This window comes from Oncorhynchus gorbuscha, unplaced genomic scaffold (assembly GCF_021184085.1).
Source record: "Oncorhynchus gorbuscha isolate QuinsamMale2020 ecotype Even-year unplaced genomic scaffold, OgorEven_v1.0 Un_scaffold_1161, whole genome shotgun sequence".
In the NCBI taxonomy this organism is placed as follows: domain Eukaryota; kingdom Metazoa; phylum Chordata; class Actinopteri; order Salmoniformes; family Salmonidae; genus Oncorhynchus; species Oncorhynchus gorbuscha.
This window is the reverse complement of record NW_025746026.1, coordinates 126,654-153,818: the sequence shown is the minus strand read 5'-3', so window position 1 is coordinate 153,818 and position 27,165 is coordinate 126,654. Positions and strand designations below refer to the sequence as shown.

At 46.2% G+C, this 27,165-nt stretch overlaps 1 pseudogene; it reads left to right on the top strand.

Moving 5' to 3' along the window:
- The window catches only part of LOC124021685, a 33,746-nt pseudogene extending 12,158 nt beyond the window's left edge, over window positions 1–21,588 (top strand).
- Window positions 21,589–27,165: the final 5,577 nt, after the last annotated feature.

Here is a 27,165-nt window from a genome sequence, read left to right as displayed (position 1 = left end):
TACCACGGTCTAGAATACCACTAGTGTCTGTCCTGTTGTTTACCACGGTCTAGAATACCACTAGTGTCTGTCCTGTTGTCTACCACGGTCTAGAATACCACTAGTGTCTGTCCTGTTGTTTACCACGGTCTAGAATACCACTAGTGTCTGTCCTGTTGTTTACCACGTGTCTGTCCTGTTGTTTACCACTAGTGTCTGTCCTGTTGAGAATACCACTAGTGTCTGTCCTGTTGTTTACCACTAGTGTCTGTCCTGTTGTTTACCACGGTCTAGAATACCACTAGTGTCTGTCCTGTTGTTTACCACGGTCTAGAATACCACTAGTGTCTGTCCTGTTGTTTACCACTAGTGTCTGTCCTGTTGTCTACCACGGTCTAGAATACCACTAGTGTCTGTCCTGTTGTTTACCACTAGTGTCTGTCCTGTTGTCTACCACGGTCTAGAATACCACTAGTGTCTGTCCTGTTGTTTACCACTAGTGTCTGTCCTGTTGTTTACCACGGTCTAGAATACCACTAGTGTCTGTCCTGTTGTTTACCACGGTGTAGAATACCACTAGTGTCTGTCCTGTTGTTTACCACTAGTGTCTGTCCTGTTGTTTTTGGTCAGGCCCTGGAAAGTTATTTAACTACTTCACCTTGCCAGAGGAGAGGACTAGTAAACCCTGTGTGAAGAGGTGTCACCTTGCCAGAGGAGAGGACTAGTAAACCCTGTGTGAAGAGGTGTCACCTTGCCAGAGGAGAGGACTAGTAAACCCTGTGTGAAGAGGTGTCACCTTGCCAGAGGAGAGGACTAGTAAACCCTGTGTGAAGAGGTGTCACCTTGCCAGAGGAGAGGACTAGTAAACCCTGTGTGAAGAGGTGTCACCTTGCCAGAGGAGAGGACTAGTAAACCCTGTGTGTGTGTGTGTGTGTGTGTGTGTGTGTGTGTGTGTGTGTGTGTGTGTGTGTGTGTGTGTGTGTGTGTGTGTGTGTGTGGTTGTAGCTCCTCACATATCATTTCTGCGTGAACAACAGTTACTGCATCAGCATGTGGGTGGTGTTGGTGGGGGTTAGTGGGTGTAGCCTCACTATAAAGTTATATTTACTAAGAAGCAGCAGGTCAAATGGATACAGGAATGTTTCTGTTGTAATTATATGACATGGACAACACCCAGTTTATACAGCCTACAGTGGATGTCCATGTTCCTTCCAGGAAGTAGTATAGAACAATAAGGGCCACACACTGTTAACTTCTCTAGGGTAGGGGGCAGCATTGGGGATTTTGGATGAAAAGCGTGCCCAAATTAAACTGCCTGCTTCTCAGTCATAAAAGCTAGAATATGCATATAATAGTATATTTGGATAGAAAACACTCTGAAGTTTCTCAAACGGTTTTAATGATGTCTGTGAGTGTAACAGAACTCATATGGCAGGCAAAAACCTGAGAGAAAAATCCAACCAGGAAGTGGGACATCTGAGGTTTGTAGTTTTTCAACTCTTGGCCTATCGAATACACAGTGTCTATGGGGTCATATTACACTTCCCAAGGCTTCCACTAGATGTCAACAGTCTTTAGAACCTTGTTTGATGCTTCTACTGTGAAGTGGGGGAGAATGAGAGGGAATTGAGTCAGGTCTGCCAGAGAGCCACAATCTCAGTCTCGCACGTTCACGTGATAGTTAGCTCAGTTCCATTCCATTTCCACAGACAAAGGAATTCTCTGGTTGGAACATTATTGAAGATTTTTGTTAAAAACATCCTAAAGATGAATTCTATACATCGTTTGACATGTTTCTATGGACTGTAACGGAACTTTTTGACTTTTCGTCTGCTCCTAGTGATCGCGCGTCGTGAGTTTGGATTGTGTACTGAACGCGCTAACAAAAAGGAGGTATTTGGACATAAATGATGGACATTATCGAACAAAACAAACATATTTCTTGTGGAACTGCGATTCCTGGGAGTGCATTCTGATGAAGATCATCAAAGGTTAATGAATATTTATAATACTATTTCTGACTTCTGTTGATGACACAACATGGCGGATATCTGTTTGGGTTGTTTTGGTCTCTGAGCGCTGTACTCAGATTATTGCATGGTGTGCTTTTTCCGTAAAGTTTCTTTGAAATCTGACAGCGGTTGCATTAAGGAGAAGTGGATCTAAAGTTCCATGCATAACACTTGTATCTTTTAGCAATGTTTATTATGAGTATTTCTGTAAATTGATGTGGCTCTCTGCAAAATCACCGGATGTTTTGGAACTACTGAACATAACGCGCCAATGTAAACTCCGATTTTTGGATATAAATATGAACTTTACTGACCGAACAAAACATTAATGTATTGTGTAACATGAAGTCCTATGAGTGTCATCTGATGAAGATCATCAAAGGTTAGTGATCAATTTAATATGTTTCTGCTTTTTGTGATTCCTCTCTTTGGCTGGAAAAATGGCTGTGTTTTTCTGTGACTTGGCTCTGACCTAACATAATCGTTTGGTGTGTTTTCGCCGTATAGCCGTTTTGAAATCGGACACTGTGGCTGGATTTACAACAAGTGTATCTTTAAAATGGTGTGAAATACAAGTATGTTTGAGGAATTTTAATTATGAGATTTCTGTTGTTTTGAATTTGGCGCCCTGCAGTTTCACTGTCTGTTGACGAGGTGGGACGCTACCGTCCCGCGTACCCTAGAGAGGTTAAAGATCCCTTCCAGGAACCAGTATAGGACAATAAGGGCCACACACTGTTAAAGATCTCTTCCAGGAACTAGTATAGGACAATAAGGGCCACACACTGTTAAAGATCCCTTCCAGGAACTAGTATAGGACAATAAGGGCCACACACTGTTAAAGATCCCTTCCAGGAACTAGTATAGGACAATAAGGGTCACACACTGTTAAAGATCCCTTCCAGGAACTAGTATAGGACAATAAGGGCCACACACTGTTAAAGATCTCTTCCAGGAACTAGTATAGGACTATAAGGGCCACACACTGTTAGATATCTCTTCCAGGAACCAGTATAGAACAATAAGGGCCACACACTGTTAAATATCTCTTCCAGGAACTAAGTATTTTAGTGCTCTGAAATACATTTACTGTACAGGGTAATATATTATTAGGGTAATATAAACGTTTTGATTTCAGCTATCGAAACTTGGCCTGCTGTCAACTGAACTGTGTGTGTTTCCAGTACATGCCTGTCTTAAGACGTGTACACACACAACATTCACACACACCAAGTCACGGTTCCATTTCCAGTACATGCCTATCTTAAGACGTGTACACACACAACATTCACACACACCAAGTCACGGTTCCATTTCCAGTACATGCCTGTCTTAAGACGTGTACACACACAACATTCACACACACCAAGTCACGGTTCCATTTCCAGTACATGCCTGTCTTAAGACGTGTACACACACAACATTCACACACACCAAGTCACGGTTCCATTTCCAGTACATGCCTGTCTTAAGACGTGTACACACACAACATTCACACACACCAAGTCACGGTTCCATTTCCAGTACATGCCTGTGTTAAGACGTGTACACACACACCAAGTCACGGTTCCATTTCCAGTACATGCCTGTGTTAAGACGTGTACACACACACCAAGTCACGTTTCCATTTCCAGTACATGCCTGTCTTAAGAAGTGTACACACACACCAAGTCACGGTTCCATTTCCAGTACATGCCTGTCTTAAGAAGTGTACACACACAACATTCACACACACCAAGTCACGGTTCCATTTCACATTTTTGATTTGTTTCATCTTATTTCGGCTGCTAAAATAAACCACATTTGATTTTCCTTTGTCATTATTATTACCTGGTCATTTATATTTACGTTCATCACGTTTGTGTTTGTCCATTTTTTTGTGTTTTTTTTCTTAATTTCTTAAGGATGTTAAGTTGAAAGACGAGGAGTGTGAAAGGCTTTCTAAAGTCAGGGACCAACTGGGCCAGGAACTGGAGGAGCTCACTGCTAGCCTGTTTGAGGTTGGTCCGACCGGCTAATTTATCCCCCCCAGAAACACTGAGACGGCCCTCCTTGTGATCAGTGTTTTGGCTTCGCTCCTCCCTTCTCTTACGGAGCTAGATTAACAGTTTCCATCCTCTCTCTCGGTCTCCTTTGTCTCTCCTCCCTTCTCTTACGGTGATAGATTAACAGTTTCCATCCTCTCTCTCTGTCTCCTTTGTCTCTCCTCCCTTCTCTTACGGAGCTAGATTAACAGTTTCCATCCTCTCCTCCCTTCTCTTACGGAGCTAGATTAACAGTTTCCATCCTCTCCTCCCTTCTCTTACGGAGCTAGATTAACAGTTTCCATCCTCTCTCTGTCTCCTTTGTCTCTCCTCCCTTCTCTTACGGAGATAGATTAACAGTTTCCATCCTCTCTCGGTCTCCTTTGTCTCTCCTCCCTTCTCTTACGGAGCTAGATTAACAGTTTCCATCCTCTCCTCCCTTCTCTTACGTAGCTAGATTAACAGTTTCCATCCTCTCTCTCTCTCTCGGTCTCCTTTGTCTCTCCTTTCTTTTCTTACGTAGCTAGATTAACAGTTTCCATTCTCTCTCTCTCTCTCGGTCTCCTTTGTCTCTCCTCCCTTTTCTTACGGAACTAGATTAACAGTTTCCATCCTCTCTCTCGGTCTCCTTTGTCTCTCCTTTCTTTTCTTACGTAGCTGGATTAACAGTTTCCATTCTCTCTCTCTCTCTCGGTCTCCTTTGTCTCTCCTCCCTTTTCTTACGGAACTAGATTAACAGTTTCCATCCTCTCTCTCTCTCTCGGTCTCCTTTGTCTCTCCTCCCTTCTCTTACGGAGCTAGATGAACAGTTTCCATCCTCTCTCTCGGTCTCCTTTGTCTCTCCTCCCTTCTCTTACGGAGCTAGATGAACAGTTTCCATCCTCTCTCTCTCTCGGTCTCCTTTGTCTCTCCTTTCCTGTTTTCAAAGCTCTTGTTAGTTTGTAAAGACACTAACCTGCTTTTCTCTGGGTGTTTGGTTCCAGCTGTGACTCTGACTCAGGTTGTCTTGACTTGTGTTTGGTTGCTGGGTTCTCTGTTTTGTGTCAGGAGTCGGTAGGGGTTAGAGGTCAGGGCGATGAGTGATGCATTGTGGGTCTAACGTCTCGTGCCTTCTTACAGGAAGCTCACAAGATGGTGCGTGAGGCCAACATCAAACAGTCGACTGCTGAGAAGCAGCTGAAGGAAGCTCTGAACAAGGTGAGGACTGACCCATTCACAACCATGTTCAATACTACTGTGTCTACATGACTGTTACCCTCATGGAAATGGAGTGGCTGACCCAGTCTGATAGTCTTCTAATGACAATTCTGCAGGTGTGTGTGTCTGGGATGGAGTGCTGGCTGATTTATGTGCTGCCTCTTCACTAAAGGTGTCAGTCACACCACTACAGCCTCCCGGCTGGCTGGTAATGGGAACCACAGGGACTGACTGACTGTAGTGCTCCATGTCTGGCTGCTTTAATAGCAGGGTGTATCAGTCACACCACTACAGCCTCCCGACTGGCTGGTAATGGGAACCACAGGGATTGACTGGTTTAATAGCAGGTTGTATCAGTCACACCACTGGAGCCTCCCAGTCTGACAGTAACAGTCCTGTAGATCATATATCCGTCTGACGGTAACAGTCCTGTAGATCATATATCCGTCTGACGGTAACAGTCCTGTAGATCATATATCCGTCTGACGGTAACAGTCCTGTAGATCATATATCAGTCTGACAGTAACAGTCCTGTAGATCATATATCAGTCTGACAGTAACAGTCCTGTAGATCATATATCAGTCTGACGGTAACAGTCCTGTAGATCATATATCAGTCTGACGGTAACAGTCCTGTAGATCATATATCAGTCTGACAGTAACAGTCCTGTAGATCATATATCAGTCTGACAGTAACAGTCCTGTAGATCATATATCAGTCTGACAGTAACAGTCCTGTAGATCATATATCAGTCTGACAGTAACAGTCCTGTAGATCATATATCAGTCTGACAGTAATAGAAGTTAGACCTGTTCCTCACCTCTCCCTGTCAGAACGGTGTGAGACGAGACAGATAGACCTGTATCTATATAGTTCTATATGTGTGATGTTCCTCCCCCCAGATTGATGTGCTCCAGGCGGAGGTGTCGGCCCTGAAGACCTTGGTCCTGTCCACGTCCCCCACCTCCCCCTGTCACGACCTTCCTGGGGGCTCCAAGGCTCCCTTCAAGAAGGGTCACGGCCGCAACAAGAGTACGAGCAGCGCCATGCTGGGCAGCGGGCAGGAAGTGAGCGGCACACAGCCCATCATACGAGACTGTAGAGAGGTAACACACACACACACACACACACACACACACACACACACACACACACACACACACACACACACACACACACACACACACACACACACACACACACACACACACACACACACACACACACACACACACACACACACACACCACATGGACGTAACACACACAGACATGCAGTCAGATGTAATCACCCTCCTGCTCTTGTCTTCCTGAACTATTTCACTGCTGGCTGTTTCAGTTTCCCTGCTTCATTTAAATGGCAGATGGCTCCACATGTCAGCCAGGGCTTCTGCTCTGTTCTCCACATGTCAGCCAGGGCTTCTGCTCTGCTCTCCACATGTCAGCCAGGGCTTCTGCTCTGCTCTCCACATGTCAGCCAGGGCTTCTGCTCTCCTCTCCACATGTCAGCCAGGGCTTCTGCTCTCCTCTCCACATGTTAGCCAGGGCTTCTGCTCTGCTCTCCACATGTCAGCCAGGGCTTCTGCTCTCCACATGTCAGCCAGGGCTTCTGCTCTGCTCTCCACATGTCAGCCAGGGCTTCTGCTCTCCACACGTCAGCCAGGGCTTCTGCTCTCCTCTCCACATGTCAGCCAGGGCTTCTGCTCTGCTCTCCACATGTCAGCCAGGGCTTCTGCTCTCCTCTCCACATGTCAGCCAGGGCTTCTGCTCTCCTCTCCACATGTCAGCCAGGGCTTCTGCTCTCCTCTCCACATGTCAGCCAGGGCTTCTGCTCTGCTCTCCACATGTCAGCCAGGGCTTCTGCTCTGCTCTCCACATGTCAGCCAGGGCTTCTGCTCTCCACATGTCAGCCAGGGCTTCTGCTCTCCACACGTCAGCCAGGGCTTCTGCTCTCCACACGTCAGCCAGGGCTTCTGCTCTCCTCTCCACATGTCAGCCAGGGCTTCTGCTCTGCTCTGCTCTCCACATGTCAGCCAGGGCTTCTGCTCTCCTCTCACATGTCAGCCAGGGCTTCTGCTCTCCTCTCCACATGTCAGCCAGGGCTTCTGCTCTCCTCTCCACATGTCAGCCAGGGCTTCTGCTCTCCTCTCCACATGTCAGCCAGGGCTTCTGCTCTGCTCTCCACATGTCAGCCAGGGCTTCTGCTCTGCTCTCCACATGTCAGCCAGGGCTTCTGCTCTGCTCTCCACATGTCAGCCAGGGCTTCTGCTCTGCTCTCCACATGTCAGCCAGGGCTTCTGCTCTGCTCTCCACATGTCAGCCAGGGCTTCTGCTCTGCTCATGTTTTATACGTGCTGTGGGTTCTGTTGAGACCTGGTTTATCATCAACTCCTTATTGATTCATGTTGCCTGAGCAGTGAGTCATTTATGCAGTTCTCCTACTCCCTCCCTACCCCTCCCCTCCTCCTCCTCCCACTCCCTCCCTCCTCCCTCCCTCCCCCCCCTCCCTCCTACTCCCTCCCCCTCCCTCCTCCCCCCTCCCTCCCCCTCCCCCCCTCCCTCCCCCTCCCTCCCCCCTCCCTCCCTCCTCCTCCCCCTCCCCCTCCCTCCTCCCTCCCTCCCCCTCCCTCCCCCTCCCTCCCCCTCCCTCCTCCTCCCTCCCCCTCCCTCCCTCCCTCCCTCCCTCCCTCCCTCCCTCCCTCCCTCCCTCCCTCCCTCCCTCCCTCCCTCCCTCCCTCCCTCCCTCCCTCCCTCCCTCCCTCCCTCCTCCTCCCTCCCCCTCCCTCCTCCTCCCCCTCTTCCTCCCTCCCCCTCCCTCCTCTTCCTCCCTCCCTCCTCCCACTCCCTCCCCCACTCCCTCCCTCCCTCCCACTCCCTCCCTCACTCCCTCCCTCCCTCCTACTCCCTCCCTCCTACTCCCTCCCTCCTACTCCATCCCTCCTACTCCCTCCCTCCCTCCCTCCCTCCAGTGACCCTCATGAAGCTGGACTATCAGTAGGTATGAATAGGAGTGAAACTGAGATCTGTGAGCACTGTAATACAGCAGAATGAATCGTCCATAACTATCTTCCTGGAGGAGGCTGAAGAGGGGATCTGGATGTGTGGTCTGTTGGTGTGTGGAAGTTATGTTGTCCAGGTATGTGTGTGATATTAAAGTGTCTACTTTGCTCCTCCTCCTCTTCTTCCACCCCCGACACCTCCTTCCTCCACCCCTGACTCCTCCTTCCTCCACTCCTCCTCCTCTCCCTCCACCCCTACTCTTCCTGCTCCTGCTCCTCCTCCTCTTCCTCCACCCCTGACTCCTCCTTCCTCCACTCCTCCTCTTCCTGCTCCTCCTCCACCCCTACTCTTCCTGCTCCCACTCCTCTTCCTCCACCCCCCTACTCCTCCTCCTGCTCCTACTCCTCCTTCCTCCACCCCTACTCTTCCTGCTCCTCCTCCTCCTTCCTCCACCCCTACTCTTCCTGCTCCTCCTCCTCCTTCCTCCACCCCTACTCTTCCTGCTCCTCCTCCTCCTCCTCCTTCCTCCACCCCTACTCTTCCTGCTCCTCCTCCTCCTTCCTCCAACCCTACTCTTCCTGCTCCTCCTCCTCCTTCCTCCACCCCTACTCTGCCTGCTCCTCCTCCTCCTTCCTCCACCCCTACTCTTCCTGCTCCCACTCCTCTTCCTCCACCCCCTACTCCTCCTCCTCCTTCCTCCACCCCTACTCTTCCTGCTCCTATACATCCTTCCTCCACCCCCTACTCCCCCTTCTGCTCCTCCTCTTCCTCCACCCCTACTCTTCCTGCTCCTACTCCTCCTTCCTCCACCCCCTACTCCTCCTCCTCTTCCTCCACCCCTACTCTTCCTGCTCCTACTCCTCCTTCCTCCACCCCTACTCTTCCTGCTCCTACTCCTCCTTCCTCCACCCCTACTCTTCCTGCTCCTCCTCCTCCTTCCTCCACCCCTACTCTTCCTGCTCCTCCTCCTCCTTCCTCCACCCCTACTCTGCCTGCTCCTCCTCCTCCTTCCTCCACCCCTACTCTTCCTGCTCCCACTCCTCTTCCTCCACCCCCTACTCCTCCTCCTCCTTCCTCCACCCCTACTCTTTCTGCTCCTATACCTCCTTCCTCCACCCCCTACTCCTCCCCCTGCTCCGACTCCTCTTCCTCCACCCCCTACTCCCCCTTCTGCTCCTCCTCTTCCTCCACCCCCTACTCCTCCCCCTGCTCCGACTCCTCTTCCTCCACCCCCTACTCCCCTTCTGCTCCTCCTCTTCCTCCACGCCCTACTCCCCCTTCTGCTCCTCGTCTTCCTCCACGCCCTACTCCCCCTTCTGCTCCTCCTCCTTCCTCCACCCCTACTCCCTCTTCTGCTCCTCCTCCTTCCTCCACCCCTACTCTTCCTGCTCCTACTCTTCTTCCTCCACCCCTACTCTTCCTGCTCCTACTCCTCTTCCTCCACCCCCTACTCCTCTTCCTCCACCCCCCTACTCCTCTTCTTCCACCCCCCTACTCCTCTTCCTACTCCTCCTCTTCAGCTGGACAGTCTCCTGTTTAGTGAGTTTAAGTTGTGGAAGGAGGAGCCCAGTCTGGAGAGGAACAGCTCTTTCCTGGAGAGAGTCTACAGAGAGGACATCTACCCCTGTCTCACCTTCTACAAGAGTGAGGTACACACACACACACACACACACACACACACACACACACACACACACACACACACACACACACACACACACACACACACACACACACACACACACACACACACACACACACACACACACACACACACACACACACACACACACACACACCTCACCACCTCCAAGAGTGAGGTACACACCACACACACACCTCACCACCTCCAAGAGTGAGGTACACACCACACACACACCTCACCACCTCCAAGAGTGAGGTACACACCACACACACACCTCACCACCTCCAAGAGTGAGGTACACACCACACACACACCTCACCACCTCCAAGAGTGAGGTACACACCACACACACACCTCACCATTTCCAAGAGTGAGGTACACACACACACACACACACACCCCCCTCACCTCCTCCAGGTACACTAATGCCCAGTGCAGGATGTATGATAGTTCATAAAGACCTATTCTGTGTCCTGCATGTTGTCAGCGCTATGATTTTAAGACTCTAGCTGTTAACATTGTTTTACCAAGTGCTCTTTGTTTTGTCTGGTTTCATCAAGTACCCTCTGGGCTTCCGTAGGGACCACAGATGGACTCACCAGTCTAAACTTCTTTCACTCCTTAGTACCTGTGGTCGTATCCATATTCCATCAGGGAGCAGTATAATGTCTGGAGCTGTTATAACCTGTGTATTCCATCAGGGAGCAGTATAATGTCTGGAGCTGTTATAACCTGTGTATTCCGTCAGGGAGCAGTATAATGTCTGGAGCTGTTATAACCTGTGTGTTCCATCAGGGAGCAGTATAATGTCTGGAGCTGTTATAACCTGTGTATTCCATCAGGGAGCAGTATAATGTCTGGAGCTGTTATAACCTGTGTATTCCATCAGGGAGCAGTATAATGTCTGGAGCTGTTATAACCCAGTCTGCTATTAGACGATGGTGTCCGCTATCAGAAGAACTAACAGCTGCCTCTAGTGTTGTCATTAGTGTTCTGTGCTAGTGTTGTCATTAGTGTTCTCTACTAGTGTTGTCATTAGTGTTATGTGCTAGTGTTGTCATTAGTGTTCTGTACTAGTGTTGTCATTAGTGTTCTGTACTAGTGTTGTCATTAGTGTTCTCTACTAGTGTTGTCATTAGTGTTCTGTGCTAGTGTTGTCATTAGTGTTCTGTACTAGTGTTGTCATTAGTGTTCTGTACTAGTGTTGTCATTAGTGTTCTGTACTAGTGTTGTCATTAGTGTTCTGTACTAGTGTTGTCATTAGTGTTCTCTACTAGTGTTGTCATTAGTGTTCTCTACTAGTGTTGTCATTAGTGTTCTCTACTAGTGTTGTCATTAGTGTTCTCTACTAGTGTTGTCATTAGTGTTCTGTACTAGTGTTGTCATTAGTGTTCTGTACTAGTGTTGTCATTAGTGTTCTGTACTAGTGTTGTCATTAGTGTTCTGTACTAGTGTTGTCATTAGTGTTCTCTACTAGTGTTGTCATTAGTGTTCTCTACTAGTGTTGTCATTAGTGTTCTCTACTAGTGTTGTCATTAGTGTTCTCTACTAGTGTTGTCATTAGTGTTCTCTACTAGTGTTGTCATTAGTGTTCTGTACTAGTGTTGTCATTAGTGTTCTGTACTAGTGTTGTCATTAGTGTTCTGTACTAGTGTTGTCATTAGTGTTCTGTACTAGTGTTGTCATTAGTGTTCTGTACTAGTGTTGTCATTAGTGTTCTGTACTAGTGTTGTCATTAGTGTTCTGTGCTAGTGTTGTCATTAGTGTTCTGTACTAGTGTTGTCATTAGTGTTCTGTGCTAGTGTTGTCATTAGTGTTCTGTGCTAGTGTTGTCATTAGTGTTCTCTGCTAGTGTTGTCATTAGTGTTCTCTGCTAGTGTTGTCATTAGTGTTCTCTGCTAGTGTTGTCATTAGTGTTCTCTGCTAGTGTTGTCATTAGTGTTCTCTGCTAGTGTTGTCATTAGTGTTCTCTGCTAGTGTTGTCATTAGTGTTCTCTGCTAGTGTTGTCATTAGTGTTCTGTACTAGTGTTGTCATTAGTGTTCTGTAATAGTGTTGTCACCATACCACCATTTTAACTTCCAACCCAATACCAGCTTTACTATCACAATACTCTATAGCATCACATCACTTGATACCAAAACTATATCACACATATTAAAGGCATATTAGCCAAAGTTACAGAATGGCACTTGATCCAGACAGATAAACTCAGCTTTTGAGTTCAATATCATTACATTTTAAATGCTTTACTTGCAACATTGTTCACGGAGACAACCGTATATATAGAATAAATTATACAATCATATACAATCAATTAGACTTTTACCAATCTGACTACATAACTCCATAATGGTAATCAGTTATTGGAATGGTCCATCTCTATTGGTTAACTGGGTAAATCAGGATGTCGACTAGGTCTATTCATAATACAGGTGAATGTATATTATTCAATAGGAGTGTATAGGAGTTGTTTTGGCTGATTTCATGAGGCTACAGACGACAAACAATCCCTTTTCATTTACGACTTATTGATTATGGCTAAGAGAACATATTGTACTGATTAACAACATTTGCGTAGGGGAAAAAAGCAATCTCTTCTTTATAGAAGTGTGCGCCGTCTCTTTAAATGAGTGTCATTTGTTAGGCTGATTGTGGCTATGGAATCTACTGGAAACCAGGAGGAGGCAAAGGAGAGAATTTAGTTTTTGGTGCTGCAAGGTAGACTAAGTCAATTAATAAAGTTTGTGGTGACAATCAGCTTTAAAATCAGCGTGTTTTGAATTATGGTTTGGATATTATCACAAAGAAAGTACGAGGGTAGTGAATTCAGCTGTAGTCGAGTTAGGAAAGTTAGCCTACATTTTAAACCTGGAAGCTACCGGTATCCTCCTGCATTGTTAAACATTTCTGGCCTGTATGGACATTGTTTTGCGAACCGTAATGAACAATTTCATTTCGGTCCGAGTGGCATTATTCAAGCGTGTCAGTGTCTGTGCAGCATGAGTGGGGACTGTGGAGCTAATGCAGCCCAGAACAGTCTAAAATATACAGAAGTTTCACTGTATCCTGCAACACTATTCTGTACTCTGAATAGACTGATCTGTTACACTGCCCTCTTGTGGCAGAATAGAGGTACTGACAGATAAGAAAAACTGACACTTACTGAAAGAAGTATTTAGAAATGTTGACTAAAACTAGAAGTAACTGAAGCAGTACTGTCTATAAATATAATGTACTTTCACCCTGACCCCTAACATCTGACCTCATCTTGGAGGCTGTGGACTTAAGGTGGGCTTCAGAGCACTTTCACCCTTAACTCTAACCTCTCCTGTAGCTGGGGTCGGCCATCTTGGAGGCAGTGGAGAGGAACACGCTCAGTGTGGAGCCGGTGGGCTTCCAGACGCTGCCTGTCGTCAAGGCCTCTGCTGTGGAGTGTGGAGGACCAAAGTGAGTACGCTAACAACTACCTCAGCTGACAACTACCTCAGCTGACAACTACCCCAGCTGACAACTACCCCAGCTGACAACTACCCCAGCTGACAACTACCCCAGACAAACTACCCCAGCTGACAACTACCCCAGCTGACAACTACCCCAGCTGACAACTACCCCAGCTGACAACTACCCCAGCTAACAACTACCCCAACTACTGACAACACGCTGACCACCCCCAGCTAACACGCTGACCACGACCCCAGCTAACACGCTGACCACGACCCCAGCTAACACGCTGACCACGACCCCAGCTAACACGCTGACCACGACCCCAGCTAACACGCTGACCACGACCCCCGCTAACACGCTGACCACGACCCCCGCTAACACGCTGACCACGACCCCCGCTAACACGCTGACCACGACCCCGCTAACACGCTGACCACGACCCCAGCTAACACGCTGACCACGACCCCCGCTAACACGCTGACCACGACCCCCGCCAGCTAACCCAACTGACGACTACCCCAGCTAACCCAACTAACGGCTAACTCTGCTAACGACCAGCCCAGCTAACACACTGACTACCCCAGCTAACCCAGCTAACGACTAGCCCAGCTAACAACTACCCCAGATAACACACTGACTACCCCAGCTAACCCAGCTAACGACTAGCCCAGCTAACGACTACCCCAGCTAACACACTGACTACCCCAGCTAACCCAGCTAACGACTAGCCCAGCTAACGACTACCCCAGCTAACACACTGACTACCCCAGCTAACGACTAGCCCAGCTAACTATCCCAGCTAACACACTGACTACCCCAGCTAACAACTACCCCAGCTAACACACTGACTACCCCAGCTAACAACTACCCCAGCTAACACACTGACTACCCCAGCTAACAACTACCCCAGCTAACACACTGACTACCCCAGCTAACAACTACCCCAGCTAACACAGCTAACAACTACCCCAGCTAACAACTACCCCAGCTAACACACTGACTACCCCAGCTAACAACTACCCCAGCTAACAACTACCCCAGCTAACAACTACCCCAGCTAACAACTACCCCAGCTAACAACTACCCCAGCTAACCTAGCCCAGCTAACAACTACCCCAGCTAACACACTGACTAGCCCAGCTAACAACTACCCCAGCTAACACACTGACTACCCCAGCTAACACACTGACTACCCCAGCTAACCCACTACCCCAGCTAACCCGGCTACGACTACCCCAGCTAACAACTACCCCAGCTAACAACTACCCCAGCTAACACACTGACTACCCCAGCTAACAACTACCCCAGCTAACAACTACCCCAGCTAACCCAGCTAACGACTAGCCCAGCTAACAACTACCCCAGCTAACACACTGACTAGCCCAGCTAACAACTACCCCAGCTAACAACTACCCCAGCTAACACACTGACTAGCCCAGCTAACTACCCCAGCTAACACACTGACTACCCCAGCTAACCCGGCTAACGACTACCCCAGCTAACCCAGCTAACAACTACCCCAGCTAACACACTGAACAACTAACCCAGCTAACAACTACCCAACAGCTAACAACTACCCAACAGCCCAGCTAACAACTACCCCAGCTAACAACTACCCCAGCTAACACGCTGACTACCACTGCTCATTGTTTACAGCGACAGTTTGGAACTCTGTAGAGAGTGATGCAACCGAGGACAGACTCTAATTTATTCTTTATACACTCTACCCACTTCAGCTCTCGATGGTCCCTTTCTGTGAGCTTGTGTGTCCTACCACTGTTTTTCTCCTAGATGTTTCCACTTCACAATAACAGCACTTACAGTTGACCAGGGCAGCTCTAACAGGACAGCATTTTGACTAGCTTGACTTGTTGAAAAGGTGGCATCCTGTGACTGTGCCACTTTGAAAGTCACTGAGCTCTTCAGTGAGGCCATTCTACTGCTAATGTTTGTCTATGGAGATCGCATGGCGGTGTGCTCAGTTTTCTACACCTGTCAGCAACGGGTGAGGTAGAAATAGCCGAATCCACTGATTTTGAAGGGCTGTCCACATACTTTTGAATAATAGTGTATCTCCATGTCTGTGTTTAATATGCTCTCCTTCTGCTCTGTCTACAATATGAATCAGTAATCATCTCTCTAGAATCCTAGGGGGAGATTACAATGTACTGAAACTGCTATCCTCCTTCCTCACCCAACCGTGACCAATCAGAATCCCCCGCTGACAATTGACTTCCTGATAATGTCTCTGACCTTGGTTAGAATATTGGGTGGATTAAAGTCGCTCTGGATAAGAGCGTCTGCTAAATGACTTAAATGTAAATGTTAAAGGAGATTATTTGTTCAAGTTGGGAGGAAGAAGAGAGAATTGGGGGAATGATGTTTTTGTTCTCAGTGGTTCCCTGTCTGTGTGAAGGGAATACAATGTGTTTACCCAAAGACCTCATTCATTCTGGTTCCACCCTGCTCTCTCACCATTTCTTTCATTCTTCCTCGATGTGTCTCTCTCTCGCTCTGTGTGTCTCTCCCCCTCGCTCTGTGTCTCTCCCCCTCGCTCTGTGTCTCTCCCCCTCGCTCTGTGTGTCTCTCCCCTCGCTCTGTGTGTCTCTCTCTCGCTCTGTGTGTCTCTCTCTCGCTCTGTGTGTGCCTCTCTCCCCCTCGCTCTGTGTGTGCCTCTCTCCCCCTCGCTCTGTGTGTGCCTCTCTCCCCCTCGCTCTGTGTGTGCCTCTCTCCCCCTCGCTCTGTGTGTGCCTCTCTCCCCCTCGCTCTGTGTGTGCCTCTCTCCCCCTCGCTCTGTGTGTGCCTCTCTCCCCCTCGCTCTGTGTGTGCCTCTCTCCCCCTCGCTCTGTGTGTGCCTCTCTCCCCCTCGCTCTGTGTGTGCCTCTCTCCCCCTCGCTCTGTGTGTGTCTCCTCCATCCCTCTCTTTCTATTCCTTAAACATGATCAGTCCAGTTAGGCTGACCAGGCCTGGTCTCTCAATGTGCTGTGATGTTGAGCTTTAGGTGATTAGGTGAATTAGGTGATTAGGTGAAATTCAGCTGTTTTCAGGGCAATACTGGGCCTCATTCTTACCACTTGGTTTCAGAATGGCCTTTCTTACCACTTGGTTTCAGAATGGTCTTTCTTACCACTGTCTCTCTGTTTCTTGTCTCTCCTCACAGAAAGTGTGCCCTTAGTGGCCAGACCAAAACCTGCAAGCACAGAATCAAGTTTGGTGATTCCAGCAACTATTACTACGTGTCTCCTTTCTGTCGTTATCGGGTGAGTTTTACCACGTCTACAGCCCTCTCATTTATCAACCTGTAATCCCCTACAGCCCTCTCATTTATCAACCTGTAATCCCCTACAGCTACAGCACTCATTTATCAACCTGTAATCCCCTACGACGTCTACAGCACTCTCATTTATCAACCTGTAATCCCCTACGACGTCTACAGCACTCTCATTTATCAACCTGTAATCCCCTACGACGTCTACAGCACTCTCATTTATCAACCTGTAATCCCCTACGACGTCTACAGCACTCTCATTTATCAATCTGTAATCCCCTACGACGTCTACAGCACTCTCATTTATCAACCTGTAATCCCCTACGACGTCTACAGCACTCATTTATCAACCTGTAATCCCCTACGACGTCTACAGCACTCTCATTTATCAACCTGTAATCCCCTACGACGTCTACAGCACTCTCATTTATCAACCTGTAATCCCCTACGACGTCTACAGCACTCTCATTTATCAACCTGTAATCCCCTACGACGTCTACAGCACTCTCATTTATCAACCTGTAATCCCCGACGTCTACAGCACTCTCATTTATCAACCTGTAATCCCCTACGTCTACAGCACTCTCATTTATCAACCTGTAATCCCCTACGACTCTCGTTTATCAACCTGTAATCCCCTACGACGTCTACAGCACTCTCATTTATCAACCTGTAATCCCCTACGACGTCTACAGCACTCTCATTTATCAACCTGTAATCCCCTACGACGTCCACAGCACTCTGTTTTATCAACCTGTAATCCCCTACGACGTCCACAGCACTCTCATTTATCAACCTGTAATCCCCTACGACGTCTACAGCACTCTCATTTATCAACCTGTAATCCCCTACGACGTCCACAGCACTCTGTTTTATCAACGTCTAATTCCCTGCATAAGAAAAGGATTCATGTTCACCAGTCTAGACATTTAACCTTGATCTCTCCCTCTCTCTCTCTCTCTCCAGATCACGTCAGTTTGTAACTTCTTTACCTACATCCGCTACATCCACCAAGGGCTGGTCAAGCTGCAGGACGGTGAGATCGGCTAGCAGTGCATTTCCTGTGACGCTGCAGCCATGTTGTTTTGCCTACAGTCACATGTGAATACACTTTGTCTTTAGTGGTTTCAGCTAATGTGAAGCTTTGGATGGATCCCATGGATGGACGTGCTATCAGGAAACCACAGTACATATGAATAAGTCATGTTGAGTAGTGTTTCTTATGGACCCAGTGGTGCTGTAGATCCTGCTAACTCAGCAGCAATCTGACATGGTGGAATTCTATTAGCATAGAAATGGAATACCTAGAATGGGGAATCCCCATTCACCTCAACATTCTGATTCTATTTCTATGTCCATTACCGTAGAGGGTGGAGGCTCATCAGTCACACAGCTCATTTAGAGAAGTCTCCTCAAGGTTACCGACTAGCACAAGAACGCCATTGTTTTTCAATAGAGGAGACGAGTTCGGAGCCAAGCGATGATGTTTTTAACGTAGCCATGGAATGGCTGTTCTAGCATTTTGTCGTTTATAGGATTCTCACAATCTACAACAGTAGCCGTACTGGCAGTCTTTAGTCTCCAGTTGTCATGCTGACTATGTCCCGAAAGTATAGTCAGAATGTGTTATGTCTCTACAGTATAGTCAGAATGTGTTATAATGTGTTATAATGTGTTATAATGTCCCTACAGTATAGTCAGAATGTGTTATAATGTGTTATAATGTGTTATAATGTCCCTACAGTATAGTCAGAATGTGTTATAATGTCTCTACAGTATAGTCATAATGTGTTATAATGTGTTATAATGTGTTATAATGTCCCTACAGTATAGTCAGAATGTGTTATAATGTGTTATAATGTGTTATAATGTCTCTACAGTATAGTCAGAATGTGTTATAATGTGTTATAATGTGTTATAATGTCCCTACAGTATAGTCAGAATGTGTTATAATGTGTTATAATGTGTTATAATGTCCCTACAGTATAGTCAGAATGTGTTATAATGTGTTATAATGTGTTATAATGTCCCTACAGTATAGTCAGAATGTGTTATAATGTGTTATAATGTGTTATAATGTCCCTACAGTATAGTCAGAATGTGTTATAATGTCTCTACAGTATAGTCATAATGTGTTATAATGTGTTATAATGTGTTATAATGTCCCTACAGTATAGTCAGAATGTGTTGTAATGTCTCTACAGTATAGTCAGAATGTGTTATGTCTCTACAGTATAGTCAGAATGTGTTGTAATGTCTCTACAGTATAGTCATAATGTGTTATAATGTGTTATAATGTGTTATAATGTCCCTACAGTATAGTCAGAATGTGTTATAATGTGTTATAATGTGTTATAATGTGTTATAATGTATTATAATGTGTTATAATGTCCCTACAGTATAGTCAGAATGTGTTATAATGTGTTATAATGTGTTATAATGTGTTATAATGTATTATAATGTGTTATAATGTCCCTACAGTATAGTCAGAATGTGTTATAATGTCTCTACAGTATAGTCAGAATGTGTTATAATGTGTTATAATGTGTTATAATGTGTTATAATGTATTATAATGTGTTATAATGTCCCTACAGTATAGTCAGAATGTGTTATAATGTCTCTACAGTATAGTCATAATGTGTTATAATGTGTTATAATGTGTTATAATGTATTATAATGTGTTATAATGTATTATAATGTGTTATAATGTCCCTACAGTATAGTCAGAATGTGTTATAATGTCTCTACAGTATAGTCAGAATGTGTTATAATGTGTTATAATGTGTTATAATGTGTTATAATGTATTATAATGTGTTATAATGTCCCTACAGTATAGTCAGAATGTGTTGTAATGTCTCTACAGTATAGTCATAATGTGTTATAATGTGTTATAATGTGTTATAATGTGTTATAATGTATTATAATGTGTTATAATGTCCCTACAGTATAGTCATAATGTGTTATAATGTGTTATAATGTGTTATAATGTGTTATAATGTATTATAATGTGTTATAATGTCCCTACAGTATAGTCATAATGTGTTATAATGTTTATGCCCTCTTCTGTCCGATCTTCCTTTCCTCCCTCTATAGTCCTTTGCTCCCTCTATCTCCTTTGCTCCCTCTATCTCCTTTGCTCCCTCTATCTCCTTTGCTCCTACTATCTCCTTTGCTCCCTATATCTCCTTTGCTCCCTCAGATCTCCTTTAATCCCTACTATCTCCTTTGCTCCCTCTATCTCCTTTATCCCTCTATCTCCTTTGCTCCTCTATCTCCTTTGCTCCCTATATCTCCTTTGCTCCCTCTATCTCCTTTGCTCCCTCTATCTCCTTTGCTCCCTCTATCTCCTTTGCTCCCTCTATCTCCTTTGCTCCCTCTATCTCCTTTGCTCCCTCTATCTCCTTTGCTCCCTCTATCTCCTTTGCTTATATCTCCTTTGCTCCCTCTATCTCCTTTGCTCCCTCTATCTCCTTTGCTCCCTATATCTCCTTTGCTCCCTCTATCTCCTTTGCTCCCTCTATCTCCTTTGCTCCCTCTATCTCCTTTGCTCCCTCTATCTCCTTTGCTCCCTCTATCTCCTTTGCTCCCTCTATCTCCTTTGCTCCCTCTATCTCCTTTGCTCCCTCTATCTCCTTTGCTCCCTCTATCTCCTTTGCTCCCTCTATCTCCTTTGCTCCCTCTATCTCCTTTGCTCCCTCTATCTCCTTTGCTCCCTCTATCTCCTTTGCTCCCTCTATCTCCTTTGCTCCTCTATCTCCTTTGCTCCCTCTATCTCCTTTGCTCCCTCTATCTCCTTTGCTCCCTCTATCTCCTTTGCTCCCTCTATCTCCTTTGCTCCCTCTATCTCCTTTGCTCCCTCTATCTCCTTTGCTCCCTCTATCTCCTTTGCTCCCTCTATCTCCTTTGCTCCCTCTATCTCCTTTGCTCCCTCTATCTCCTTTGCTCCCTCTATCTCCTTTGCTCCCTCTATCTCCTTTGCTCCCTCTATCTCCTTTGCTCCCTCTATCTCCTTTGCTCCCTCTATCTCCTTTGCTCCCTCTATCTCCTTTGCTCCCTCTATCTCCTTTGCTCCCTCTATCTCCTTTGCTCCCTCTATCTCCTTTCCTGTTCTCGATCTCCTTTGCTCCCTCTATCTCCATTCCTCCCTCTATCTCCTTTCCTGTACTCTAGCAGAACAGATGTTCTGGGAAGTGATGCAGTTGAGGAAAGAGATGAGTTTTGCTAAGCTGGGCTACTACAAGGAGGAACTGTGACCAACCAATCACGATACAGAACAGAGGGATGCGTGTCTGAATCTCAACCTATCATCAGATGCACTCCCGTGACGGACAGGATAGCTCTCCAATCATCCTACCCTCCTGGCTCTCAGAAGGAAGAAGGACCGCCCCCAACGCTCCTCATCGCCACCCCCTTCCAATCTCTCATCCAATCACATGTCATTTCAGGAGAGTCCTCCCATCCTCTGTCTTCAATACCAACAAGTATATGACTTAAAATGCATGCCCCTTACATCCTGACTGATCTACCAATAACACTGAGTAGTTATTCAGGATGTAAGGGGATTGGTAGTTCAGACTGACTGATCTACCAATAACAGTGAGTAGTTATTCAGGAAGGGGATTGGTAGTTCAGACTGAATGATCTACCAATAACACTGAGTAGTTATTCAGGATGTAAGGGGATTGGTAGTTCAGACTGACTGATCTACCAATAACAGTGAGTAGTTATTCAGGAAGGGGATTGGTAGTTCAGACTGACTGATCTACCAATAACACTGAGTAGTTATTCAGGATGTAAGGGGATTGGTAGTTCAGACTGACTGATCTACCAATAACAGTGAGTAGTTATTCAGGAAGGGGATTGGTAGTTCAGACTGAATGATCTACCAATAACAGTGAGTAGTTATTTAGGATGTAAGGGGATTGGTAAGTGAGTAGTTAATCAGGAAGGGGATTGGTAGTTCAGACTGACTGGTCTACCAATAACAGTGAGTAGTTATTCAGGAAGGGGATTGGTAGTTATTTCTACCAATAACAGGATGTTATTCAGGAAGGGGATTGGTAGTTCAGACTGACTGATCTACCAATAACAGTGAGTAGTTATTCAGGAAGGGGATTGGTAGTTCAGACTGAATGATCTACCAATAACAGTGAGTAGTTATTCAGGAAGGGGATTGGTAGTTCAGACTGACTGATCTACCAATAACACTGAGTAGTTATTTAGGATGTAAGAGGATTGGTAAGTGAGTAGTTAATCAGGAAGGGGATTGGTAGTTCAGACTGACTGGTCTACCAATAACAGTGAGTAGTTATTCAGGAAGGGGATTGGTAGTTCAGTCAGTCTGTCTGGAACATGACCTTTGCTTGTCATTCTGATTGGTCTGCTAGAATGCATATTGGAACAGAGAGGAAGTGCTCTAAACCCAACGGTTGCTTCCAAAATGGCACCCTGTTCACTGTAGTGCACGACTTGTGGCCCCTATGAGCCCTGGTCAAAAGTAGTGCACTAAATATGGAATTAGGGTGCCATTTGGGACACAGGACAAGTGTAAATCGAGGCGCTCCGTCCATCCAGCCATCTGTGGTTATTCTATCCATCTATCTCCAGTCCGTATTTAAAACCAGAGGACCGTAACTATGGTGACGACCACGCTGCTGTATGTAACTTGACTCCGTTATTACATGTAAGAAACGCTGAATGAGCTCTTCTGTCCACACTACAAGGCTGAGTCACAAATGGCACCCTATTCCCTATATAGTTAACTACTGTAGTGGTGCAGTATGCACAGCAGGGGTTCCCAAACGTGCTTCATTATTTTTTATTGAGATTGCCTTTGTTAAATACAACACCAGCTTCATTTTGTTTCATTTGAGGGACCTAGGAAAATGTCTCATGACTTGTTTTAGGGAGGCAATTTATTTAACCTTTTATTTAACTTGGCAAGTCAGTTAAGAACAAATTCTTATTTACAATGACGGCCTACCAAGGCCAAACCCCCCTAACACTGACGACGCCTGACGACGCGGGGCCAATTGTGCTCCACCCTATGGTACTCCCAATCACGCCTGGTTGTGATACAGCCTGGAATCGAACCAGGGTCTGTAGTGATTCCTCTAGCACTGAGATGCAGTACCTTCAACAGCTGCGCCACTCAGGAGCCCCCATGATGATGATGATGATGATGATGATGATGATGATATTAACAATAATAATAGAAATAAATAGTCCAGACCTGATTTCCCCAAATGTTTTCCGCTACCAAATGTTTTATTACGATAATTTATATGAACCTTCAATTTAATTATGCAAATTCTATTTTACAGGAAGTGATTCAATTTAATTATGCAAATTCTATTTTACAGGAAGTGATTCAATTTAATTATGCAAATTCTATTTTACAGGAAGTGATTCGATCAATTGATAGCGACAGAGTCACACATTGTATAAGATTACTCCGCAAGCGAAGTCCAATTTCTTTTGACTCCTCGACTTTAGAAGGTCGTAAGCTCAGCTTCTCGATGTCATAGAGACAAAGCAAATACATTCCTCATGTGCATCCGAGTCGCGTCTTCCTCTTTGTCATTTTACTACTTGTTTCTAGCCTAATGCATTGCGGAGTGACGCTTCATTTTAGATCGGAAGGTCCCGTGATACTCAGACGCCCCGCCCCGTATGTTTGGGACCCGTGATGTAGAGAATTAGGTGCCATTTGGGAGCAGAACATGAGGAGGAGGATTCTGTTGGGTTCTGTCCAATACAAGGACTTTAGAAGAATCTGGACAAATGTTTTGAAGGGTTTAGAAAACACATCGATGATGATGATGAAGAACATTCTCTCTGGCTTTTTAGTTCTTTACCAACCCTTTAGTTAGAAGTATGTAGCTGTGTCGTCATGTAGCTGTGTCGTCATGTGTGTGTGTGTGTGTCGTTGTGGTGTGTGTACGTGTGGTGTGTGTGTGTGTCGTTGTGGTGTGTGTACGTGTGGTGTGTGTGTGTGTCGTGTGTGTGTCTGTGAACGTTCCAATCTATATACCTTCTCCTGGTTTTCCATCCTTCCATCCCTCCAAGTCCTCTGTTAACATTCCATCTCCAAGCTTTCCTCAATTTATTTTAGTGCCTTTCTGGAACACACTGAATAAAAAATGGTATACCTCTGGAACCAACGTGTCTCTGTGAACATGAAGTCTGTTGTCCCAAACACACTCAGTCAGTCTACATGTGATGACACATTTAAGGGTAAAATTGTCAGGACACAATTCTACTGCGTAATAAAAATAGATCTGTACATTGTTCAGTACATTCTGCACGTTGTCCAAGCGTTGTCTTATAAAAGTAGGGCAACTTAACTTCCTGTTAATGGTTCTTCTTCCTGCCACATCTCTGGGCTTTCAACTGGATTGTAAATCTTGGTGAAATGTCGTCCTTTCAATACAGTAGTTTTGACGATGTTACTGTTTCAACATGTTTTGCAATTCTACTGCATTTAAAAATGTCAATTTGTTGTCTTCTTTCACAATCACAGAGTTCATCAGTATAGATTCAACACTCCTATATCTCCTCCCACCAGCCTCCTCTGCAGTATAGATTCAACACTCCTATATCTCCTCCCCAGCCTCCTCTGCAGCAACACTCCTCCTCCCACCAGCAGTATAGATTCAACACTCCTATATCTCCTTCCACCAGCCTCCTCTGCAGTATAGATTCAACACTCCTCCTCCCACCAGCCTCCTCTGCAGTATAGATTCAACACTCCTCTCCTCCCACCAGCCTCCTCTGCAGTATAGATTCAACACTCCTATATCTCCTCCCACCAGCCTCCTCTGCAGTATAGATTCAACACTCCTATATCTTCTCCCACCAGCCTCCTCTGCAGTATAGATTCAACACTCCTATATCTCCTCCCACCAGCCTCCTCTGCATTAGATTCAACACTATAAACTTTATTATCTTGGACTGAACACAATTATACTGCATATAAAATACTTCCTGGTTCAATACCCATGTTGTGCATCACAAATGGTAACCTATTCCCTATATAGTGCACTACTTTAGACCAGAGCCCTATTCCCTATATAGTGCACTACTTTAGAGAGCCCTATTCTACTTTAGACCAGAGCCCTATTCCCTATATAGTACACTACTTTAGACCAGAGCCCTATTCCCTATATAGTGCACTACTTTAGACCTGAGCCCTATTCCTTATATAGTGCACTACTTTAGACCAGAGCCCTATTCCCTATATAGTACACTACTTTTGACTAGGGTACATGCATGTTGGGCTCTGGTCAACAGTAGTGCACTCTATAGGGCAGTGGTTCCCAACCTTTTTCGGTTACTGTACCACCAACGAATTTTGCTCTTCCCAGAGTACATCTGTAGTACCCACTCGTGTGCTTTTTAGCAGTAACCCTATGGTCTCATCATGAGCCTTCTCATGTACCCCCTGTGGATAGGCCAAGTTCCCCCTAGGGATCCTAGTAGCCCTGGATGGGCACCACTGGTCTAGGGAATAGGAACCACTGGTCTAGGGAATAGGAACCACTGGTCTAGGGAATAGGAACCACTGGTCTAGGGAATAGGAACCACTGGTCTAGGGAATAGGAACCACTGCTCTAGAGAATAGGAACCACTGGTCTAGGGAATAGGAACCACTGCTCTAGGGAATAGGAACCACCACTGGTCTAGGGAATAGGAACCACTGGTCTAGGGAATAGGAACCACTGGTCTAGGGAATAGGAACCACTGGTCTAGGGAATAGACAGTCTTGAAGAGGACACGACAAAGCCTATTCCCCCTCAGGAAACGAAAAAGATTTGGTATGGGTCCTCAGATCTTCAAGGTTCTACAGCTGCAACTGGTTGCATAATTGCCTGGTACGGCAACTGCTCGGCCTCCGACCGCAAGGCAGTAGCGAGGGTAGTGCGTACTGCCCAGTACATCACTGGGGCTAAGCTGCCTGCCATCCAGGACCGATATAATAGGCGGTGTCAGAGGAAGGCCCTAAAAATTGTCAAAGACCCCAGCCACCCCAGTCATAGACTGTTCTCTCTACTATCGCATGGCAAGCGGTACCGGAGTGCCAAGTCTAGAACAAAAAGGCTTCTCAACAGCCTTTTACCCCCAAGCCATAAGACTCATGAACATGTAATCAAATGCCAAGCCGGACTATTTGCATTGTGCCCACCCACCAACCCCTCTTTTACGCTGCTGCTACTCTCTGTTTATCATCAACTCAGCAAAAGAAACATCCTCTGGCTGGTAGCATTGTCATGTCAACTGTGTTTACTTTCAGCAAACTTAGCATGTGTAAATATTTGAATGAACATAACAAGATTCAACAACTGAGACATAAACTGAACAAGTTCCACAGACATGTGACTAACAAATGTAATAATGTGTCCCTGAACAAAGGGGGTTAAAATTAAAAGTAACAGTAAGTATCTGGTGTGGCCACCAGCTGCATTATGTACTGCAGTGCATCTCCTCCTCGTGGACTGCACCAGATTTGCCAGTTCTTGCTGTGAGATGTTACCCCACTCTTCCACCAAGGCACCTGCAAGTTCCTGGACATTTTTGCGGCGTATGGGCTCTTCGCTGGCCATGGCAGAACACTGACATTCCTGTCTTGCAGGAAATCACGCACAGAGCGAGCAGAATCGCTGGTGGCATTGTCATGTCAGGATGAGCCTACAGGAAGGGTACCACATGAGGGAGGAGGATGTCTTCCCTGTAACGCACAGCGTTGAGATTGCCTGCAATGACAACAAGCTCAGTCCGATGATGCCGTGACACACCGCCCCAGCCCGTGACGGACCCTCCACCTCCAAATCGATCCCGCTCCAGAATACAGGCCTCGGTGTAACGCTCATTCCTTCAACGATAAACGCGAAAATCCGACCATCACCCCTGGTGAGACAAAACCGCGACTAGTCGGTGAAGAGCACTTTTTGCCAGTCCTGTCTGGTCCAGTGACGATGGCTTTGTGCCCATAGGTGACGTTGTTGCCGGTGATGTCTGGTGAGGACCTGCCTTACAACAGGCCTACAAGTCCTCAGTCCAGCCTCTCTCAGCCTATTGCAGAGAGCCTGAGCAGTGATGGAGGGATTGTACGTTCCTGGTGTAACCCGGGCAGTGTTGTTGCCATCCTGTACCTTTCCCGCAATCGGATGTACCGATCCTGTGCAGGTGTTGTTACACGTGGTCTGCCACTTCAAGGACGATCAGCTGTCCGTCCTGTCTCTCTGTAGCGCTGTCTTAGGCGACTCACAGTACAGACATGGCAATGTATTGCCCTGGCCACATCCGCAGTCCTCATGCCTCCTTGCAGCATGCCTAAGGCATGTTCATGCAGATCGGTGTTTTTCAGAGTCAGTAGAAAGGCCTCTTTAGTGTCCTAAGTTTTCATAACTATGACCTTAATTGCCTACCGTCTGTAAGCTGTTAGTGTCTTAACAACTATTCCACAGGTGCATGTTCATTAATTCTTTATAGTTTTTATTTATTTATTTTACCTTTATTTAACTAGGAAAGTCAGTTAAGAACAAATTCTTATTTTCAATGACGGCCTAGGAACAGTATGGACAGTACTGTA